Raw genomic sequence first — 21425 nt, forward strand, 5'->3', positions numbered from 1 at the left:
AGCCGTCGGGTTAGTGGTTGTTATTGTTTTTATGAGGGCAACAACTGGCCCAACAGCAGCGTGTACTTCCCGGTTTTAACCGAGAAACGCCGATGAAGAATCCGAAGACAAAAAAAAAAGAAAGCAAATGCGCGGAATCAGTTAAAACCGAAGAACACCTATTTTTGCCATACTCCTGATTGTATATATGGTACCAACTCTTGAGGACGTTTCCTTCCCTTGACAACAAAGCAACAGGCCAGCAATCAATAGGCTGCTGAAGGGGGCAAGACGCTTGCCGTGTCGGCCAGGCCGGCCACACAAAGGCACCCCTTCATCTCCATTGCTGCGTAGTGGGCCGTTTTCGGAAATCTGTCAATCCCCTTCTCACCAATTAGGCTTGTATTTTCGTCAAAAGAACACGCTCTCAGGCCGCACTGCAACATTCTTTGTGGAGATAGTAGTAGAAGACTTGCTTGTGTGCCTCGTTCCGTGGTGGGTGTGTTGTCCGTTGTTGGGCTCTGGGGTGCCGAGGGGTGAAAGGGCAATTATGTTGTTCCGCAGAAATATTTAAGAAAATTTTGTGCAGTGTGGGGCCCCACATCGCGGGTATAAAAAGCCGCACACACATTTAGCCTACTGGCAGGGATCTCGGAAGTTAATTGGCGACATTCCTGAGTTTACCCAGAAAAGGAAACTTGCCTGTACAGGCCTTTTTGCGCTCTTTCGTTTCTCTAATCCTGTCCGCACGTGTTACTATGTGATGTCCAGATATGCAACTTCGCAGTCACGCAGGAGCAGGGAAGGTTTGCTGACACACAATCTTTCTTGGCCATATTATAAGCCTCGATGATTTCCCTGGTCAACTGGTCGGGGTGTTTGTACAAAATGTCAGTAAAATGCAAAGACGGAAAACAGGATTGGCCGTCCTGTTTTCCGTCTTTGCATTTTACTGACATTTTGTACAAACACCCCGACCAGTTGACCAGGGAAATCATCGAGGCTTATAATATGGCTAAGAAAGAAAGATTGTGTGTCAGCAAACCTTCCCTGCTCCTGCGTGACTGCGAAGTTGCATATCTGGACATCACATAGTAACACGTGCGGTCTGATTTTGGTGTTTTATTGTTTCTGTACCTTATATAAATGTGCTTTCTGCGATTAAACTTTAGTTGAGAGTCAGCGCTTGTTCCTGTTGTTTTTTCCTGTCGTCCCCGTTTGTTCGCGCTGTTTTTTTGGAGCAACTTAAACTGGAACACTCATATCTCTAACACTTGCTCGTCTGCATTTCGAAAACTTTGCTTGTTGCGCCATAAGCTAAAGGATGCCCCTCTCAAAGTTAAAAGATTAGCATACGAAACTTTTATAAGGACTAAATTAGAGTATGCCTGTATTGTATGGGACCCGTATACTGTCACCAACATAAACGCTCTAGAGCGGATCCAAAGGAAAGCCGTCCGTTTCATGTTTTCGCAGTACTGTCGAACAATCTCTGTCTCTACACTGATGCAATCGAATTCAATACCTACCCTTCAATCCCGGCGAAAATTCCTTCGACTGAAATTTTTATACTTATTGTTTAACCATAAACTTGGAATAGATTCTTCACCGTACCTGCTAGTATCGAACACCAGACAAACCCGACACTCTCACCCCCTTTCTCTTACCCCGTACTTTGCTAAGACTAGGTTATTTCAACACTCTTTCTTTCCGCAGACCATCAGTGATTGGAATAACTTGCCAGCTACCTGCCTACAGTCTCTTGACCTGATTTATGACCATGTTTAGCTTTGGTTATGCTGTGCCATTATCTTTTTCATTTACCGCTGTTTGTGCTTTGTTCTGTTCGCATCTTGGTATTATTGCTCACTCGTAATAACTTGTTTGTAATCCACTCCTGCTTGGGCCTCACGGCCTGCAGTATGTACTAAATAATAAATAAATAAATGTATCACCAACTCGCCCGCTTAACTATCCTGTTTGTAATCCTGTGTGCTTCGAGAACTCTTTTCTCACCGATATTAGTCGCGTTTTAGTTTCGCCGCACAACAAGCCGAAAAACACAATTTCAAAAATATACATAAACGGCCAAAAACATCTGCCGAATTTCAGTAAAGTAAACGGCCTATACATCTTTGCATCTGGCGAGGAGGGTGCCAAAGCACCTCCTCTGTGGACTGTTGCCAACCGGTTTGGCTGCCACCTCCAAAGTGCTAGAGACGCCCGACGGACAATATGACGACGCCCTGGAGCCCTCGTTGCAAAGATGTATGAAAATACCTCATGTTGCTTTTATATATATAAAAAAATAAAACGCGGGAGGGGAACGAATCAAAAACTGTAATCGCATTTTCGTTTTTATTTTTTTTTTCTTTGGCAATGAGAAGCGGTTTGCTGCTGTATTTGTCTAACGTCTGTGTCTGGCAAGTTATGAACGCCTGGGCCTTTTGTGCGCAGCTTTTACCCGGCGTGACCATCAGGGTTCTTCTTGCAAATAAAATTTAATTGATTAATTGGTATTACTACACGCAAGGAAATAGAAAGAAAAGCACTTGAGCTTATGAGTACTAGGGCCTGCGAATAACTCGCCGTCCGAGACAAGGCAAAAAGCCCGGCCTGCAGCGCTTAGCTAGTATATTCACTGTCTGCCGTTTGAACAGCGCATTTGTCATCATACTAATCATTACCATAGGCAGCGTTATTAGCATTAACTTTTTCACACCTCCAACCTCCGCTCTGACGGGTTAGGAACTAAGGGCCGATGCTTCGATCACCACTCGAATAGCGATGCATGCACGGTTATCTTTTCCGGGTCGTGAAAAAAAAAAAAAAAAAAAAAAAGAAAAACATGCCTACACAACGTCTACCGCGAGCATTCTGTGCTTCCCACAAGGTTAGCTCTGCAACGATCTACTGCTTGAAATACAAACTGGACCGTTAGTCTTCGCTCTCCGAACGTAACTGCACAACCGGTCGTCGAATTCCGAGATAGTATACGCAAGTGCCAATGTCGTGGCCATGCACCACAGTGCGTACGTGAGCTTCCGCTCCCCGAAAACCAATTGCGCGGAACGGAATGAGCGCGCGCCTTAGCACAAAGCACGCTTGGCACAAGCTCACATTCTCTCGACACGGGCAAGTAAATTATCATACGAACGCGCCCGCCAAAAAATACATCCGAAGTAGGCCGCGCGCAACTAGGAACCGGACTCCGATCTCCATCTCCGAATCGATGCCGCCGTCGCCGGGAAATCCCCGACGCTTTCCCCGGCGTCATCGGCGTCGCTATCATCATCATCAATTCGCGCTCACCCGCCGGTGAAGGAGGTAAGAGCGAGAGTGCGGTTCAGTCTGCGCTGGCGCCGCACAAACATAAGAACGACAACACAGCGTGACACCGGCCAGACCGGCGCCGTGAGACACGAGAGAAGGCGCGCCTTGAAAGAGAAAAGGGTGTAGAGCAGCTCCCTCCAGCGGGAAAGCAAGTGAGAAAAAAAAAAAAAAAAAACGGGGCCACTACGACCGCCAAGCTGGTAACGCTGGCGTCGAGCAACTTCTGTCCACGACGCCCCCGAAAGAAGGGAAACGGCAGCTCGGCGGAATCGACCGCGGAACGACCGCGCGGGTTTTTACGTGGAAGCGTCAAGAATCTGCAGGGACCTCTTTCCCCGGGGTACACAGCACTACTGCTGGAGAGGAGAAAGCGTGGCCCCGCAAACCGTTTCTCGGGAAAGCTGTTGTTGTCGCTCGTGTTGATTCCGCTAGCGTAGTTGTTGGCGGCGTTACCACAGTGAAAACCCGCCGCCAACAGCTCAACCCTTTCGCCCCTCGACGGGCTGGGAATCCAGGGCGGAGTACAAGTTCGAAGCTGAGCCAGCTGAAGAAGCGCCTACCTACTTGGTTGTGAAGTTAATGCTTTAACGCGATCGAGTGGATTTACTTTCACCGGGAAACTTTTTTTAAGCAAAAAAATAGCAAGACGTGGATGGGCACGCACACAGCACCTGCGTCACGCGTTCGCACATGCGAGTGCCAAGCTTGCAAGAAAGGTGGAGAATAAAGCAGTGAACGAAGTACTCGGGCCTACCAGGGGCACGAAGGAAATGATCTTTAGACGATGTGTGCCGTGTTTGTTCTAGCGACACTGGCGAACGACAGGAAGGCTCATTGATTTATCCCTCACGAAAAGCATGTCAGACATAAGACAAGTGGTATTCTCTGCGACTCCGAAAAGCTACGCGCCCACTCTGTGCCCTTTCTCGCTTTTCTGCGCACGACGAAACAAGCCAGAAAGTTGCACTCAGCGTGGTGTCTGCGCCAGACTGTTTTCATTGTAAAAATTGTTGCTCTATTAAAACTGGAATGGCACCTATAGGCTTCCAAAGCACCGTCGAGCGGCGCTGCTGCTCCTGACAGGGAGCGCCATCTCTGACAGAAAAATAGAAACTGGGGATAAACGCGGCGGCACCACCTAGGCATGCCGTGCAAGTTTTCTCCTTTCGCTCGCTCGCTTCCGCGCACGTGCAGACGTCTCCCGCTGCTTTGTCGCGCGGGCTCTCACTGGACGCCGCCGGCTTGCTCGCTGTCTTCACGGCGTGCGCCGTGCGCTTTCTCTCGCACGAGCACGCGCATTGACGCGCCCCCGCAAGCGCACCGCGACATGCAACCAGCATTCCGTCTTGAATGGGCAACCTGACGCGTACTTCCATGAAGGATACTTTAATATAAGCGGGAAACTTTTTATTCACGTCTGCACTGTAGAGCAGACGACAGACGGGGATGAGTAAATATTGATTGTGAATGCGTCCCACGTTAGCAAAAAGGTATGAATGCATCTCGAGGTAAGTCCGCTATGTAATTATATTGTCGTACATAATATCTTTAAAGACTGCTAAAGTATCATCAGTACTGTGGAATAAAGTGGCCCGCTCGTTGACCATCGTTTTGGCCTGTAGCATGCGATCTATATACGGATGTTTTTTTATTATTACGACGTTAGCAAAGGAAATTTCGCAGTAGAAGATAAGTATATAGTCCGAAGGAGGTGTTTCATCAAAGACAAGAACGCTAGCAATCTCATAAGCACATGCGTGCTCCGTGCGCTACACGTGATATAACCGGCTCGCTGGCTCGGAAGGCAGGTGAAATCCAAGCTTGTACTACACAGTGTTTTATTTCGGTTCTTATTAAATGGTTGCGCTTCATTTATGATATTTGGTTTGCACTCACGAACCTTGTGACGCGAATGGGATGCTCCGTGCGAGTAGTGTTAGTCGAGCCATAGCTAGGATCACTTTTGTACTGCACTTCCGACATATCTTCGTAAATAATAATAATAATAATAATAATAATAATAATAATAATAATAATAATAATAATAATAATAATAATAATAATAATAATAATTGGTTCACTTATTGGCCAATTTGCGAAAATCTGTAAAAGCGTCTCAGCAAGGCATGTCTTCCAACGCCGCCCCCACCCCCGAAAAAAAAAAAAAAAAGGCCTCGTTCCTAGATATTTTCTTGGCCAATCTAAAAATGAAAAGGCAGCTGTGGACACTTAGGGCACATTCACACATCAATCTCGATTGCGGACGTCACATCTGTTGATTTGGTTGCTCTCAGAGCACTCAAAGCAGGGAGAGAGCACAAAAATTCGGCAAAACTAGACACGCGGGGAGCGACGAGCAGGATAATCTTCCATCCTCTTCACTTTTTATGCATGGTGTTTAACCACTGCACTTTTTTGATGGCTCTTCAAGCCGTCTTTGTCAACTGTCAACATTTCTGAGTTTACGTAGAAAGGGGAAATTGGCTCTTTTCGTTTCCACAAAGAACGCGAGACTTCTCAGAACGCTGTCAGGGTGTTGGAAAACAGGTCTTGCGGACACGCTTCCACAGAAATCTGCAAAGTTTCACACGTGAGCCTCGAATTTTGGTGCTTCGCCTACTATTGTGGCTTCCCATGACACAATGCTACCTAGTACATCCGTTCCGCATCAGCGGAAGCGTTTTTGTATCGCCAAATAACCGCCAGACGCAACGCGATCGCCGCGCGTGCACAGGAATCTAGCGGAGCGTCTGCTCCGGCGAAGCCCCATCGTCTCACATTTCGCCACCGCGCCAGGAATGCGGCGCTGCCGTCGCGCGGCGAAACTTGAGCTTGGGCTCCCTATAGCATCTCTAACCCTATTCCGTTCTCGTGTTTTATGGGCGTCGCTAACGTAACACTGCCTACTAGAACCTTGTGGTAGTAGCCAAATGCCAAGGTCCAAACTTAGGTTAGAGAAAAAAAAATGTAAATAAGGCAGGAAGTCGGGAAATTGGGGGGAGGGGCTGAACCCCAACGTATTCACTAAGGGAGGCCCTGCTATTCCGGCGTCCCTGGGTATTCTATATACAAAACGACTTGCAGGTCAGGGTTCAACTGCGCGTTCTTACGAAGGCACGGTACTGTGTTTTTTGCCTGTTTACGCACGTCGGGTGTTCAGTGTCAAGCGAGGTGGCCAGCTCAAGAGCGGTGGTCACCGGCCGGGAAATATAACTAGAGTTCACGCGAGAAAAGGAAACCGCCAGAAGCTGGCGGGAATCGAACCCACAACATCGCGCTAAGCAGCAAACACCACAGCTCCCCTGCACCATGCACGGCAGCCTTGGGGCGGCACGTAGCACCGTTGCTAAGACAACGACACAGTCGTACTGAATTGACGGCTGGACTGTAAATCGTCGATTCCGATATTCGTGATGCTATTCTACTCCAACCATTCATATTTATAATGCGTATCACAAGCCTTCGAGGGAAACGCCAACTTCGGAAGTAGTACAGCGTTATATGTAGAACCGTCAAGACTGTACCACGGCTAACATTAACATTTGCTAGCGCAATTCAGGGGGCCGATATATCGCGTATAGAGCATCACAAAACTGCCCATGCAAGCAAAGGCCGTTTCGATTCGGTCCCGGCCGCCAATTAAACGCCCAATAAAAGACCGAACGTCGGCTAAGCAAGCGATAGGCTTCTGATCATTAGCCACTGCAGCGCGGTCCCAACAGTGCCTCTCCGGAATCTACCGGTTCAGACACAGCGGCTATAGCCCCATTCCCGGAAACAATAAAGGCTACACGCCAGATCGAGTACGTGCATGCCCATCAAACGATATCCGCGGCAGCTGGTGGAAGCTTTCGAGTCCGGCGGTTGCTTACACCCACATTATCGATCTCATATGCGCAATTGATAAGGGCATACGCAGTCCCCCCCCCCCCCCCCCCTACATACACACACGCACAGTATTCTGACATTTCATTACCAGACTAATTGACCGATTAATTGAGCATCAATAAAGGCCCACAACGCGGTTTTCCCAATTTCGCACTACCGGCAATATTTATAAGTCTAGGCTTAGAAAGAAAAACATAACGCGGACCAAACTGATTTTTAAACATTTTCTGAGCCCAGTATGGTAGCGGAACATAATCAGTAAACTGTGCTAACAAACGAGTTCAACAGTAACAAATACCTTGGCAGTTGGCAGGGTGTTATGCCACCCGCGTGGTTACATAAGCGCTATCGGGACATACAAGAAATCTGTCTTCTGTTCATCAAACCAAATTTTTATGCCAAACCGTAGCAACAATAATTTTTTTTTTGTTTTTCCCCTTCTGAGGAGCAGACATAAGGGGCGGGGGTCGGTGTACCGCCTCCAAGCAGCCCTGCTCCTTGAGGATCTGACATTAAAATGCATGAAGCGATTTTTCAATAAAGAATAACATATCGCAAGTATCGTGTCAGCTATCACATACGACCATGACCGCCCCACTCTTTTTTTTATAAAATGTATCGCCTGAAAGACGTTTGTTTTTTCGCCTACAATTTATGGACTGCCTACATACGGTTCAGAGGAACTGCCTGTCCTCAAGTGTACGAAGTAAACCGAAAGCTTCATGAGAGAGCGTCCCTGGGGTTTCTTTCAAACGACTTATATGTGGGTCGCACTGGCAAACTTTTGTTTCCCATGGGAGAGACGAAAAATGATCAATTCAGAGGCACGTGGAGATCTTTGTAGGTAGAAATAAGTCAGCAAACAGTAGCACGTGTCAATCTCCGCCAAGAAGACCTTTCGTAAACCTCTATAGAGTATTTTTTTTTTCTTTCCTTTTCGGTGGTTTTATTGCCGAGCTGAGAGAGCATTGAAGACTGTAAATTATTAGAAGGCAACAACAACGAAGGAACGGGGTTCATCCGGAACAGACGCCTTAACACTCTGGACCCGGTCCTAGTGCTCGAGACGCCTGGAACATGCGATTAGCCTACGGGAAGTCTTCAAATGTCATAGGCAGGTCGCAGACTCTGAGACCTCGAAAATTAGGACTGCATGAATACGAAGCAGGCTGTCATCTTTTTTCTCTTGTCAGCGGTTCATCAGCGGTCATCAGAACATTCTTCTGCGTTGTTTTGGCAACTACTCAGTTTCAATAAGAATCCATTAAGATATTTTCTAAAACCCGAGAATAAAATTATTTCCCCCTTAAATTTGTATAAAACGATGTGCGAAGCAGGCCACCAGGCGCTTTCTCGCTCCCCCTATTCCTGTGCTCGAACCACTAGAGACCCCCCTCCGATGGAGCCAGGCTTTTAAGCACTGGGCTCACCTCACTCTATTTGTTAGAGGACTGCGCTCTCCCACTATAATTATGCGGTAATTGAGATTTTTTTAATGGCAACAACGTAAGACGACAACCACAAAGGATCCGGATGCCTGTGCGAACGGACTGCGGCCGGGGGTGTCACCGTGTCAGCGACCGCACGCAACTGTTTAGGCTTGTTTTTCGCGCACGCCCGCAAATAACGGTTTACTGTACATCGCGGCGGCCGAAAACGGAAACACCTGCTACCGCCGCTCGCACATTCCGTGAAAAGAAAGGTTACTCGTGGCCGCTCGAAAAGCGCGCGCCTGTTGTCGGCCCGACTTTCGACGCCTATGCGAACAACAGACCGCAGCCGCCTGTGTAGCGCGTACTCCGCTTCCGGTCGATGGACCGGGCTGTACGTCGACAGCCCGGGAGAAAGAAAAACAAAACGTAAACAGAACGAGAGGGGAGGGTTAACTATACATGCGTAGAAAACAAAACCGAAATAGAACTGTTTTTATAAAAAAAGCAATGCAGCCTACTCGAAAGTGCAAAATAATTACAGAAAAACAGAGCCCGCGGTGGGCCTTATCGGCGCCCCGTCGCACTGCGGTTGCGCGGATATGTCCCAATTGGACACTCTGATAACGATAATGTAGCAGTATCTGCCACGCAGCTACATACAGAGCGCCTCTGAAGCTGTCTGCCCATATATGGAGCTAAAAAAGTGGGGATGCCTGCAGGGCGGTCGCTGACGAAGGGGAGATTACGCACACTGACGCCTTCGAGACAGAGATAGGCCGCCGGAGAGAAAAAAAACGAAAAGCATACCGCCGCGTACGCGCGCAGTCGCTACACATTCGTTGATGGTGGTGTAAGGCGCGTTATCAGAAACAATCCCCCCAGAAGAAAGCTCGACGAAATTTCACTCAACAAAGGCACCCGCGAACAACGAGAGAGAGGGAGATAACGAAGTTTGCTAAAAAAGGGGACGCGGTGACGTCACAGTCATTTGGAGCACGCAGAAGGCGGGCAAGCAATGCGTATCCAGCGTGTGTGCTCGGCGCTCGATAACAACGCACCGCACGTCACCAAGACGAGCGTTTATCAACCGAACGACGCGCACTTATAGACTGCACGGCTACGCTCGAGATCGGGAGAGTGCAGACACACGTGACTGTATATAACAGAACACCATCACAGATTACGCTGCAGCAGACAAGACTCCCATGCAGACGACATGGGTGCGAAGAGGAAGTGAGAGGGAAAAAAAAAAAAGAACAAAAAAAAAGCAAACACTTACGCACAGTTTCGCATAGCCGATCGAATACGGATACGTCGTAATCTGGCTTCAGAGCGGCAATATTGCTTCATTCGCACGCACCACGGGCAGCGGAAAAAAAAAAAAAATGCCGCAGAACACATCAACGCTCAGGTCGCGTTCATCACCGATCGACACCAAGCACACAGCACGACTCTGTATGTAACCGAGATTCAATACCAAAGGCGAGCACACGCAGGTGCGTAGCTCTACGGCAGACGACACGACCCGAATGCAGACGACAGAGCGAACTACGGAGGGCAAAAGAAAAAAAAAAAAAGGGCGGCAAATCGTCCCCGTACAGTGGGCGCAGTCTGTGCTAGGTACGCGACGGAGCGAACCGATCGGCCGCCGGCATGCTCCGTCGCTCGATTGCGCGCCTTCTTTTCGCGGAATCGCGCGGGAAGCCAAGACAAGCCCTTTTCCGGAGCTGGAAATTCCAGCGATGCGGCGAGCCGAGCGCGCGGCGCGTCTTCTTTATCGTCGAGAGGACGACAAACAGCTCTCTCGACCGGCCTCGATGCAACAACGCGTGCGGAATGTCACGAGACCGCGCCGCCACCACGGGAGAGAGAACTCCTGTCCCCGTATTGCTAGCATCGCAGCGGAGGTCGCGAGATACGCGGGAAGGTCGACAGCCACACAGATATGCACACATGTCGATGTTTTATAACCACGCACAGTACAAGCGGCTGTAAATCACACCATCACTATCTACAAGCACACGAAAAACATTCGCACAAAAAAACAATGCTTTGGGACATTAAACCACACAACCAAGCCAAACCTAAACGTTCAAAATGTGAAGAAACTGTAAACAGTGGAGTCAACGCTGATTCTCTGTTTTAGCACATTCTTCCAGAAAAAAAAAAAAAAAAAAAATGCAGGAACGATCGAGATCATCTAATGGCTGACTACGATTCCCACTGAACAATTTAGGATTTTGCAACGAATCTGAAAATAATGTTTAAATAGAAAGACGATATTGGAATAAATCTTACGTAAGCGCAATAATAGGGCCAAAAAGTCAGTGAAGAAAGAAAAGATCATGTGACAAGTCGTGAAGGGTTCGGACTGCGTTTAAAAGCATACTACCCTGCAATGAAAACGGCGTTAAATATATATAGCTGACACTAAAATACTGCGTCCAATCGTAGCGTCGAGTCCAAGAGATGCACTGAACAAAGAGGGTATATAATTTAAAGGCCACTAAAAAAAAAAAAGAAAAAAAGATTACATACGTTAAACCGTGGACGACAGAGCAAATATTGCCGGACGAAACTTAATTGTGCAATGACGAGATTATCGAAAATCCACACTCGTAATACCAACATTCGGTGACATGCTTTCGACCTCCCCCTCCACGTCAAATTAACTGCGGCAGGAAATTGAACAACCATATATATCACTAACGTCTGCGGCGGATTACTACGGCAGATATCGATCGCTTTGACATATACGAAACGGCACTTTCCGCGCCACGTTTCCTGGTCATTATTGTCTCATATCACCGACAGAGAACGCACGGGCGGAAAGGCCGATAGCGGTGCGGGCTAATTGGCGTCAGGGGTCCCAAAGAAGAGCACAGGAAATATTGCAATGCAAGCAGAGATCGCGACTGGTCTCGAACTCGCTACATTGCAACGCGATTGCGCGACGGGTAACAACGTGTTTTTATCTAATTCGCACAAAATATTTACGCTGTATATCATTTGATAAGCGTGAAAAAAAAATTATCAGTTACTGCGTTGTTTGACCCATTCAACGAGAGTCAGAAAAAAAAATTATACAAATAAAAGTATGGCGGAAACTTCCAAACTTCCTGTCGCGAGCCGTGTAATACGGTAGCCATTAACTTTTACCTGATATCTGCTTCCGGCGACGCGTTGAAATGTGAAGTCTGTATAATTTTAAAAACAAGTAGCCCGTTCAACCAGTAGCAAAAAACAAGCTACAAAATGCGACATGCAGCGCCGTTGAGCACCAAAACCGAAAAGAATAAAAATACTACTCCCACAATTTCCGCCTAGCTCGCGAAAAAAAAGAAAAACAAGTACCAGCGATACGGGCGGGCCGCGCAGGCAAACGAGAAATGTTGCACAACTCGCACACCGTTCCGTCCTCGAATGCTTTTCGTCGGCTCCGATTCGCCAGAACAATCGGGCCGAAAAAGAAACCACACCCACCTGCAGGCACGCGCAGGCCTCTCCTATCAACCCTCGGGCACTATCGCGTGCGAACATGAATTTCGTTAGGGCGGCGGCATCCTGCCCGCTACCCGCGTGAAGATTGGCTAAGCCGCCGCAACCCAAACCCACGGAGTGTTGCCATTGGTCGACTGCCAAGCCGGGGAAAACAACTTGCGAGGAGAAGCAACCAACCAGGATGACGGGGAGACCATTTTATAAATAACAAAATAAGAAAGAGCAAAATTATTACAAGACATTCTCACCACCTGCGAAAGAAGCCCCTCCCATCATGGTAAGAAAGCACCATCCGGAATACTTCAAAGGGTTTATAACGGTCGCCATGTGCCAAAGCACAAACAGGTCTTCTATGTCCTAAGCAAAGAGGGGGGTGGGAGGGGGGGATGAGGACGTTGCGATTTGGAACCCGCTACTACCCCTCCTCCCCGACCCCCCGCGCGCGTATTCTTAACCGCCACGCTTCTTCGAACGGAAGGGGAAATCCGCCAGCAAGAAATACCAAGTCCCGCTAAACGGTTTTGCACCGTTCGCTTACACAACTGGACATGCACTACTGAACGAGGGGAAAAAAAAAAAGAGCATAATTTCGCAGCGCAAACAACTCCATGACTTCCAAGGAGTGTGCCGGACGGCCTTGACACCTTCGCCTCTCAGGAAGGGGAGGGGGTAAGCTACAACTAGAGACCCACATATACACAACGCAGGGGGCACAGACAAGGGGGAAAAAAATGTCCAAGCAAAAAAAACGAGGCACGAATAAAGGACAAAGAGGCACGAAGCAACCCAGAAGACATAATGCTGCCAAAGAACGCGGCGTTACTCGCCCCCCAAAGAGTTGAACCGAGTCGGCTGGCCACCGGAGAGCAGCGGCTTCGTTGATTACCCAGAACATTGCACGGGAAACTCGCAACAAGTACGCCGTCTTATATGTCGCATCCAGGCATAAACATCAACCCAACGAAGCTAAGCAAGCGGTGCCAGACGTTTGAGAAAAAAAAAAAAGCAGAAAAAAAAAAGGAAATCGCCACTTTCTCGCGAAGCTGAGGTTGCACCGGTTGCTTCCTTCCCGGCACACACACACACAAACATACACGTACGTACAGCCTTCGTGGACAATGCACTTATACGACCCACGGCGAGGCACAGGCAGCCCCCGCTGAGTTGAGGTATGCGTGAAAATTTGGCAGGCGGAACAACAAAACTTCGCGTGAGATGCTCATGCTGGTGCAGATCGTCTCATCGAAACGGAATACCTCCCCACGTGAGAGTGCAGTTAAAACCATGTCATACTATCGGCGATGCAGAGACCCCCCCTTACCCCCCCCCCCCATTTTTACCATAAGGCACTATAATCGGTGATTAAAAAACAATGGCGGTAAAAAAAAAAAAAAAAAAAACGACGTTAACCAGGCGCCTTTATTTCGGAGTGCATGTGACAAAAAGCCTTGTACGCACACGACGAATACCGCAGCATTCGCGACTCGATACAGCGAAACGAGAAAGTGGTGGGTTTCCCTAATAAGCGAAGAAATTCCCGCCCGACGACGCTGAAAGAGGCGCGGGGGGGTCTTTTCCCGATGTAGCAGAATAGCAGGTACAAAGTAATAATCTGAGACTCTCCCGAGCAGACTTTGTGGAATCAACGCTTCAACTGCCATGATTTCTTTAGCACACACATATCTGCCGCAATGGCGTTAAGTTAACGCGACCGCGGCTAACCGCGGCTCCGCCTTTCGGCGGACATATTGGGCATCGAGCCAGCGACCACGGGGAAGCACGCTGCAAATTCATCAGAAACGCGACGGCGCATATACAGATTGCATACGAGAGCAACAATCAGATCGGTAAACATAGGCATAATACGGAATTCATTGTCTTAATTGCACTATAGCTAAGTATTAACACCCACACCGCAGCAGGAAGCACCGCTCCAGGTCGCTGCAAGCACATGATTGGTGAGGCAGACCAAAAGTAAAGAAAAATAAAGTGCCTCTGCCCGTGCCAGTGTACTTCGATATATTGTAATTTGTGTTGTAAGATTGGTCGAGCGATTGATTGGCGTAGTATTTTTCTATAAGTTCCGAAGCAACGGGGCCGACCACGGAGCAGGGCCGGACGGCGCCCGAGGTACAACAGCATGCCCCTGAATCTCGACGTGGTCTCGGCGGCGCGTTCGATCGCGACTTGAACCTTCAGCTAACGGACGCCCCATAACCACAGCAGTGGTGGTTATCGCTGCTTCGCTCGCACAGGATCCTCCGGGGCTGCTGTTACCAGCTGCCGAAGAAAGCCGCATTCCACGGAGACGAGATGCTGAGTGCAGACGGACGCGGAAGTGGGCGCACTATCTCCGCGCAGACAGAGCGCGCGCGCGCGCCGCGGATTCGCATCCACTGATTAGGTCGAGACGCCGCCTGGGAAAAGAACTTGGAAGGAATCTGCGGACGCGACTGCGATTAGGAAGCGGCGGAGAGACAAACGCTGTTTTTGCTGCCCTGTCTGTTCGGTGAACGCTGCAGAGGATGTGGCAACCCTTCATCCTGTGAACTTTTATCTTCCGAGCAGGCGCTTCAAAGCCCGAAGTTCGAAGAGGGCACCGGCCTTACCACACTGTGGCACGAGATGCATTTTCCTTGTTCTTTTTTTAGTGCGATACACAGCTATTGCAAACATGCACTGCATAAGGCTGAACACCCACCAACTGAACGTCACCACCAACATAACTGAGCTAATGTTTTAACGAGGCACTGGCGCGCCAAAATAGTGCATCGTATAGGGGGTATGTATTCTCCGGCTTTGAGCCACAGGAGAAGGTTGGTTGGTTGGTTAGTTTGTGGGGTTTAACGTCCCAAAGCGACTCTGGCTATGAGAGACGCCATAGTGGATGACTTCGGGAATTTCGACCACCTGGGCACGTTAAAGAACAGGAGAAGGAAACGACGATGCATTTTCGCGGGTATAGCTCTCGGCGTGAACTGAAAAAAGAACAAGCGGCTCGAAATTTGGATAGCGGTTACACACCATCGAAGGTTTGCTATGTTAATTTGATCATGCTCAAAGCCGCATCACGCGACTGTGCCACAGTGTGAAGCGATAAGCGGCTGCAGGTTCATCTCGAACGATGTTATATCCACGGCGATCGCTTTGAAATTTTGCATGCCTGAGTGCCATAATTGATTTCCGCGCATTACATCGAAAGTTCTTCGCCAGCTATTAACCGAGCGTGGCCCGACAGGTGGGGACATTCTGTTCTTCGATGACCGACGAGTTCAAATTTTTTGTGGACGGAAGACAGTCCAATGAAGCCTCCATCCAGCGTTGCCACTACCACCACGTAAGGTGCGATGGAGGTGCAGGAACGTCAATACAACGTACGTGTCAACGTGCCTGCCGAAGATGGAGCCTGCCGCACAGGAAACGCATCTGGTTTTCGTTCAGCCATTCGAAAGAGAGAGCTGCATGACAACAAAACATGCCTCCATTGGATCGTGTGCAAGCTGGGTATTCAATCACAGATAAGTTTGATGTATAAGAGGACGACGGAATCTTCGGCGGCGGTGAGGAAACATGCAAGAAAACGATAGTGACAACGGTTAGTGAATGCGGTGTATTAGACTGGACCCCTAAAAAAGAAAAAAATATAACTTCACAATAAATTTGCCTGTAACGTCCAATAGAGAGATAAATGGGATACGAACGACGCCGTAGTGGAGGGCTCCGGAATATCTTCATTAATCTGGCCTTCTTTAACAGTTCATTCACACCGCACACTATAAAGACGCCTTGCGAAACGTACGGGGCCACCGAGACCAAGCAGCCGAGCGCGCCGAAAACGACTCCAAGGCCATTACCACAGCACAGTCCGGAAAATTAAAGGTTTGTGTAGAGTCGCATATTCAAGATGCAATTATCAGTCTGACTACGCTTGTCCCGCTGCGGTGGTGATGCTTGATTACTCTGCCGGGGTACCCGCGATTTGGTCCCGACCGCCGGCGGCTGCTCTTCGATATAGACGAAACGAAGAGGCGTCTGTGTGCTGAGCGATGTCAGTAAACGTTAAAGATCCGCAGGTGGTCGAAATTACTCCGGAGCCCTTCACTGCGGCTCATCTTTCTCTATTTGCCCTTTCACTCCCACCTTCATCCCTTCGCTTACGGTGCGGTTCGTGTCCATAGAAAAGTGTGTGCCCTTTCCCTTTCTGTGAACAATTTATTATTACATTAGCCTGACTATGCCTATTCTGCCGGACAAATATTTATCTAGTGTACCTTCATTTCAACCTAGCTGTCATATATGCCTGGTGCGGCCACTTTATTCCATCAAACATCCAAACATCATCCGTCCCCCTTGCATTTCGACTTGCATTTCGGCGTCGCAACCACCACCACTCTTGGGACACGGGAAAGGTGACCGGTCAAACGGCAGGAGAAACAAGGCTGCAGGGCATATTTTATGCAAAAGCGCATCCATGCATATGCGTCGTCTCCTATAAACTCTGCGCAAAAAGGGCCAGTCCAACTCTATGCTGCGCCGATGGCACCCACTGTCGTAATAATTCGCCATCGTGCTCGACCAGACATGTCGGAGGAAACAACATAATTGACATCAGGGGTGCAAGGCCGTACGCATCGGCGCACAACAGTAAATGCGACACGCGGAGGCCCACAGAAAACACGTCGCAATTCTGAGAGATACATCCAGCTCGTGTTTGTATACATGCTGCTCGCGCCGCGAAACAAGACAGTGTGTGCAGCAAGGTCAGGGCCGATAATTTAGGCGGCGACCAGGTTGTATTAACCTATCATCTTTTTACAGCAACAACGAAGGAGAGAGAATGGTGAGGAGTGCACACAAAAATGTCCATGCAACGCAACCTCCCCTCCCCCCCCCCCCCCCCCCCCCCCCCCCCCCACACACATATACTGATGCGTGCTGGGCAGTATACTGCAGCTGACGCCACAGGAACGCGTGCAGGCGCAAACTTCCACACAGCGCCGGCCAACAGCTCGCACATAAAGAAAAACGGAGCGGCATTCCCCGAATTCGAAAGTGCAACCCCGCAGCAGCTGTGCATCAAACCAACAGCTTGCTTCTGCTGCACACAGAGACAAAAAAAAAAAAAAAATAATAATAATAATAATAATAATAAAATAAAGGGGAGAAGAGGGGATTAGATACCGCGCGGTATGTACGCGAGGTTTATACAACGGTGAGATATTTTATCGCCGGCACATCCGCATTTCAGTTTCTCGCTCACGTACGCACGAAAAAAAAAAAAAAAAAAAAAAGGAAAAAAAAAAGAAACGCTATACGAAACAAAACAGAAAAGAAGAAAGCTTCCAATGTACACATCCGCACCGAGAAACAGTACTCCTATGAGCGCCGTTACCTTTTCTTTCTTTACTCCATTTCTTCGGTTCAAGTATATTTGAATTTCACACAGGCAAAGTACCACAACCGCACACATAGATCTGCTGCGCAGGTATCGAGTACGCCCGGTAGCACTGTGCATGCGCGTATGCCTTTGCGGAAAAGTTTAGAACTGCTCAGGGAATGACGCTAAAAAGCCCAAGAAACCATCTTTCGCCGCCGACATTATATAAGGCTCTCCTTACTTACCCTACGACGCTCTCCAGACAGCCACTCGTCATGGTGGAATTTGACTGATTTCAATGTTTTGCATGCCAGGCGCTATAACTCTGCGGCTTCGTTTCTACGTGTGTGTGGTTTGATTACCCTTCGTTCCCTTGCAAAAAAAGACAACAATAAGGACTTTAGTCGAGACGTATGGCACTGCGATGAACCACAAGAAGGTTACTTTATTTTGCCAATACTGTAAAAACAAAACTAAGGAATAAAACGCCAGCAACGACATTTCAGTTTCGGTGACGTCGCAGCAAACGCCGCAGTGACGCTAAAGAAGGTGCACCAAATGACATGCGATAAAAACGACTCAGAACATGCCTCCGTCGTGGAACAAATTCGGAAGGCTTTCGTGGTCTGTACGCACTATAGACGACACGCATGCCACTCAGGTTTTCGCACATGAACTTAAAACGGGTCTCCACACTGTGATTCCAAAGTTTTCCACATCTGATGGCGCCATACCAAACTTAAAATATATATGTGTGTGTGCGCGCGCGTGTGCATATGGGGGAGGGGATGGGGGATTTCGATCCGGGTTCGAGGAAACAAAGAAACGATAAGAAAAGAAAGAATTGCCAGCTGTCCACCTGTCTCGGAACACACAAAAGCGATGTGGCAAGCCCGGGACGAACACGCAATCCGTTTCGAAGAGCGCATCCGGCCCGCAGCCATATTGCAGCCGTAAAGCAAACAGGCAAGTCGGTGGCACAATAAACAGAGGAAAAGAGGGAAAAATACGTACACACACATTTCAGAGCAGAGCACATTCAAGGGCTGTCCCTCATTCCACACGCGGCAATGAGCGCGTACAGATATGGAGGGACGAAAAATCAGCTAAATAAATAAACTGGCAGGGTGCGCAGAGTTTTCTTTTCTTTTTTTTTTTTTCGGAAGCTAAAAAAAAAAAAAAAGAAAAAGAAACACGACGCCCTTGTCTCCACTGTCACTTCGGTCGATAATTACACGCATTTCCCGGAACACAGAGACACACTAGATTGCAGGCCTGCTGCGCAACGCCCAGCCAACGACTTTCTTTGTTCTATAGGGACTCACAGCACTGACACAGCTGCGCATAGCTTGCAGAGCGGGCTCGTCTTTACTACTCCTCATTTCAGGATGGAAAAGCTCAGTTTTCGAAAAGTGCCCACCGGCGCACTATCAGGGGAGGCAGAAACTAATAAAACAACGCTTAACCCGCCTTCAGGTACCAAATTCGTTCCAACGCGAAACGCATTTCAGGGTCGCCAAAGATGTTTGCACAACAAATTTTCGAAAATCTCCACCACTAAAACTCACAATGAACAACAAAGAAAAGCGCGTTGGGGGCAGTATTTATTCTAAATACGGCCCCCAACGCGCTTTTCTTTGTCGTTGAGCAGTAATTAGTAAGTCGCAACTGAATAACTTCGACGGGGTAATTAAACCGAGGTGAAACAATCGAACATATATGCGCGCTTCATGTCTCTGGACTGCTTTCTTTCTCGGTGACGCCAATGCTCCTCAGCTTCACAGAGAACTCTCCGCTGACCGCGACGGTACTGGCGAAATCGGAGCCGCGTTTTTTCGACGGAGACCGCACGCGTGTGCTGTGCGATGACAGCAAACGTTAAACATTCCCTGGCGGTCTAAATTAACCCGCAGCCCTACCCTATGCCGTCCCTCGGTGCCCAGCGCGACTAGGCAGATTCGAACGTGCCTCTGCCTGTCGTCCAAGCGCGTACGGAGAAAGCGCCGCAAGGAGAGGGGGGGGGGGGGGGGGGGGGGAGGGGGGAGTGAGGAACCCAAACAAGGCGCAATGAACCGTGCAGCGCACATCGGCCACGGTACGCGACGCTTGTTTTGACAAAAGTGCGACGCGGCATCTCGTTAAAAAGACTAAGGTGAACGCACGACCCCCTCGAGATGATGACGACTTCGGGCGGCAGTCGCGCGCGGGATCATCACGGAGGGAGGAGAGAGTTGCTTTGTTGCCGTCGACAGCTGCTGCGGCTACAATATCCGACACCCGTGGCCATTGGAAATGTCATTTCACTTTCGCCTCCCTTCCTCCCTCCGTCACCCACTCCAGCGACTCTGCCAGAAGCGCGTGACCGACGGGGGTCACTGTCTTCTGTGTAAACAAGTCCCGTCGGTCGACCTACCACCCAGGCGCACGTGACGCCCACCGCCACACGTGTGAGGTGTACGGGGTCGTCCACTTCTAGCGCGAACATGAGAGCAGGTGGTCGCGCGCCCTCTTTAAAACGCCGACGCGGCCGTACACAGGGGTCAGCAGAAGCGGTGCATGGCAAGCCACTGTTCGACGCGCGGCCTGCTCGCTTGTTGGTTAGGGACGACCCTGTAATTGGGGGGCCATCCTTTTTCACGAGCGGCCGAGGGACATCCAATGGCTGCCACCGATGCTATGGGTGCGAACAATACCGTGCACTGCTCGATCGCACTGCATATCGTCAGCATCACGATCGCAGCTAAATCAACTGCACGACAAAGGGCTCTCCCGTGTATCTCCAATGAAGTGGACCGTCTGTGTACAGCCACCGTTTCCTGGCAGAATTTAACTCACTCGATGCCCGCCTGAAACAAGAGCCCCGCCGGGTTTTCTTGAATTTGAACTTCGCGCAATCCGAACAAATGTCCCCTCGAGCTCGAATTGGGTTCTGTCAGGCCTGGTCATTTCGTCTGTACTTCGCATCGTCGACCAACACCGGAGCAGTGGGAGGCTGCGCTGTCCTGCTGATCGACAGAGCGCGCAAGACGGCAAAGGCCACTGGAGCACTGGAGCCCCACCCACGCCGGGAGAATTCCCTTCGTTTTCATTCATTCATTCATTCATTCATTCATTCATTCATTCATTCATTCATTCATTCATTCATTCATTCATTCATTTATTCATTCATTCATGCACCTCGTGTTAAGGCTGAAATAAAGTGACCGCTTAAACGAAACTTCAAGAGGAGACAAAGAATACTGCCGCGGGTCTGTTGATTCCGGCTTCATAGTAGTAGTAATAATAATAATAATAATAATAATAATAATAATAATAATAATAATAATAATAATAATAATAATAATAATAATAATAATAATAGTAATAATCATCCCGCTTCCGCCGCATCACGCTTGTTTCCAGCGGACGGCGAAAGGAGATGGTGTAGGTGCGTCTAACTCCACGAGTGTCGCTATCGGTATGCGGTTGGGGTGACCCACGTGACAGAAAACAAGCTTCCGTTCCACGCTTAAAAAACACGGCAATAAGAGAGGACGGCGCACGAAACAATGGAGGCCCCGTGGCCGGCCGTCCACGGCTCTGTTCCCCTGACGAGCCCAGATTGGTATAAAGGCGAAACGCGAGCTTGCATAGAAAGAAGGCACGTGAGGACCTGTTTATTTCCGGCCGAGATTCACGCCCACAGAAGGATGAAACGTTCCAAGGGGGAAATTACGAGGGAGGAGGGACAAGGCAGGTAGTCTCGCCTTTCGTACCGGCCCGGAACACCGGAGAAATGAGCGGTCTCCTGTTTGCGAAGGCGCCCAGCTCTCGCTCAACGACTCTCCCGTTACAAGCGTACCACGAAAGGCGTTTCCCAACGAGAGAGACGAGTGCCAAGACTACACTGCTCTTTTTCCAATGCACAACTGAGC

At 49.1% G+C, this 21425-nt stretch overlaps 1 protein-coding gene across 2 annotated transcripts in view; it reads right to left on the reverse strand.

Annotated features, from left to right (window-relative positions):
• Nucleotides 1–21425, reverse strand: part of kay (transcription factor kayak) — a 73886-nt gene that overhangs the window by 20965 nt on the left and 31496 nt on the right. Inside the window, exon 1 of one of the 2 annotated variants that reach the window (XM_084581931.1) lies at nucleotides 9913–10149. The exons of the other annotated variant lie outside the window; for it this stretch is intronic. The gene's annotated coding sequence lies outside the window, so the exon portion shown is untranslated. Of the gene's footprint in view, nucleotides 1–9912; nucleotides 10150–21425 lie in introns of those variants that run through there. 2 annotated transcript variants of the gene reach the window in all.

The sequence above is a fragment of the Amblyomma maculatum genome, chromosome 10 (assembly GCF_055883805.1).
Source record: "Amblyomma maculatum isolate TAMU_Amacu chromosome 10, ASM5588380v1, whole genome shotgun sequence".
Classification (NCBI taxonomy): domain Eukaryota; kingdom Metazoa; phylum Arthropoda; class Arachnida; order Ixodida; family Ixodidae; genus Amblyomma; species Amblyomma maculatum.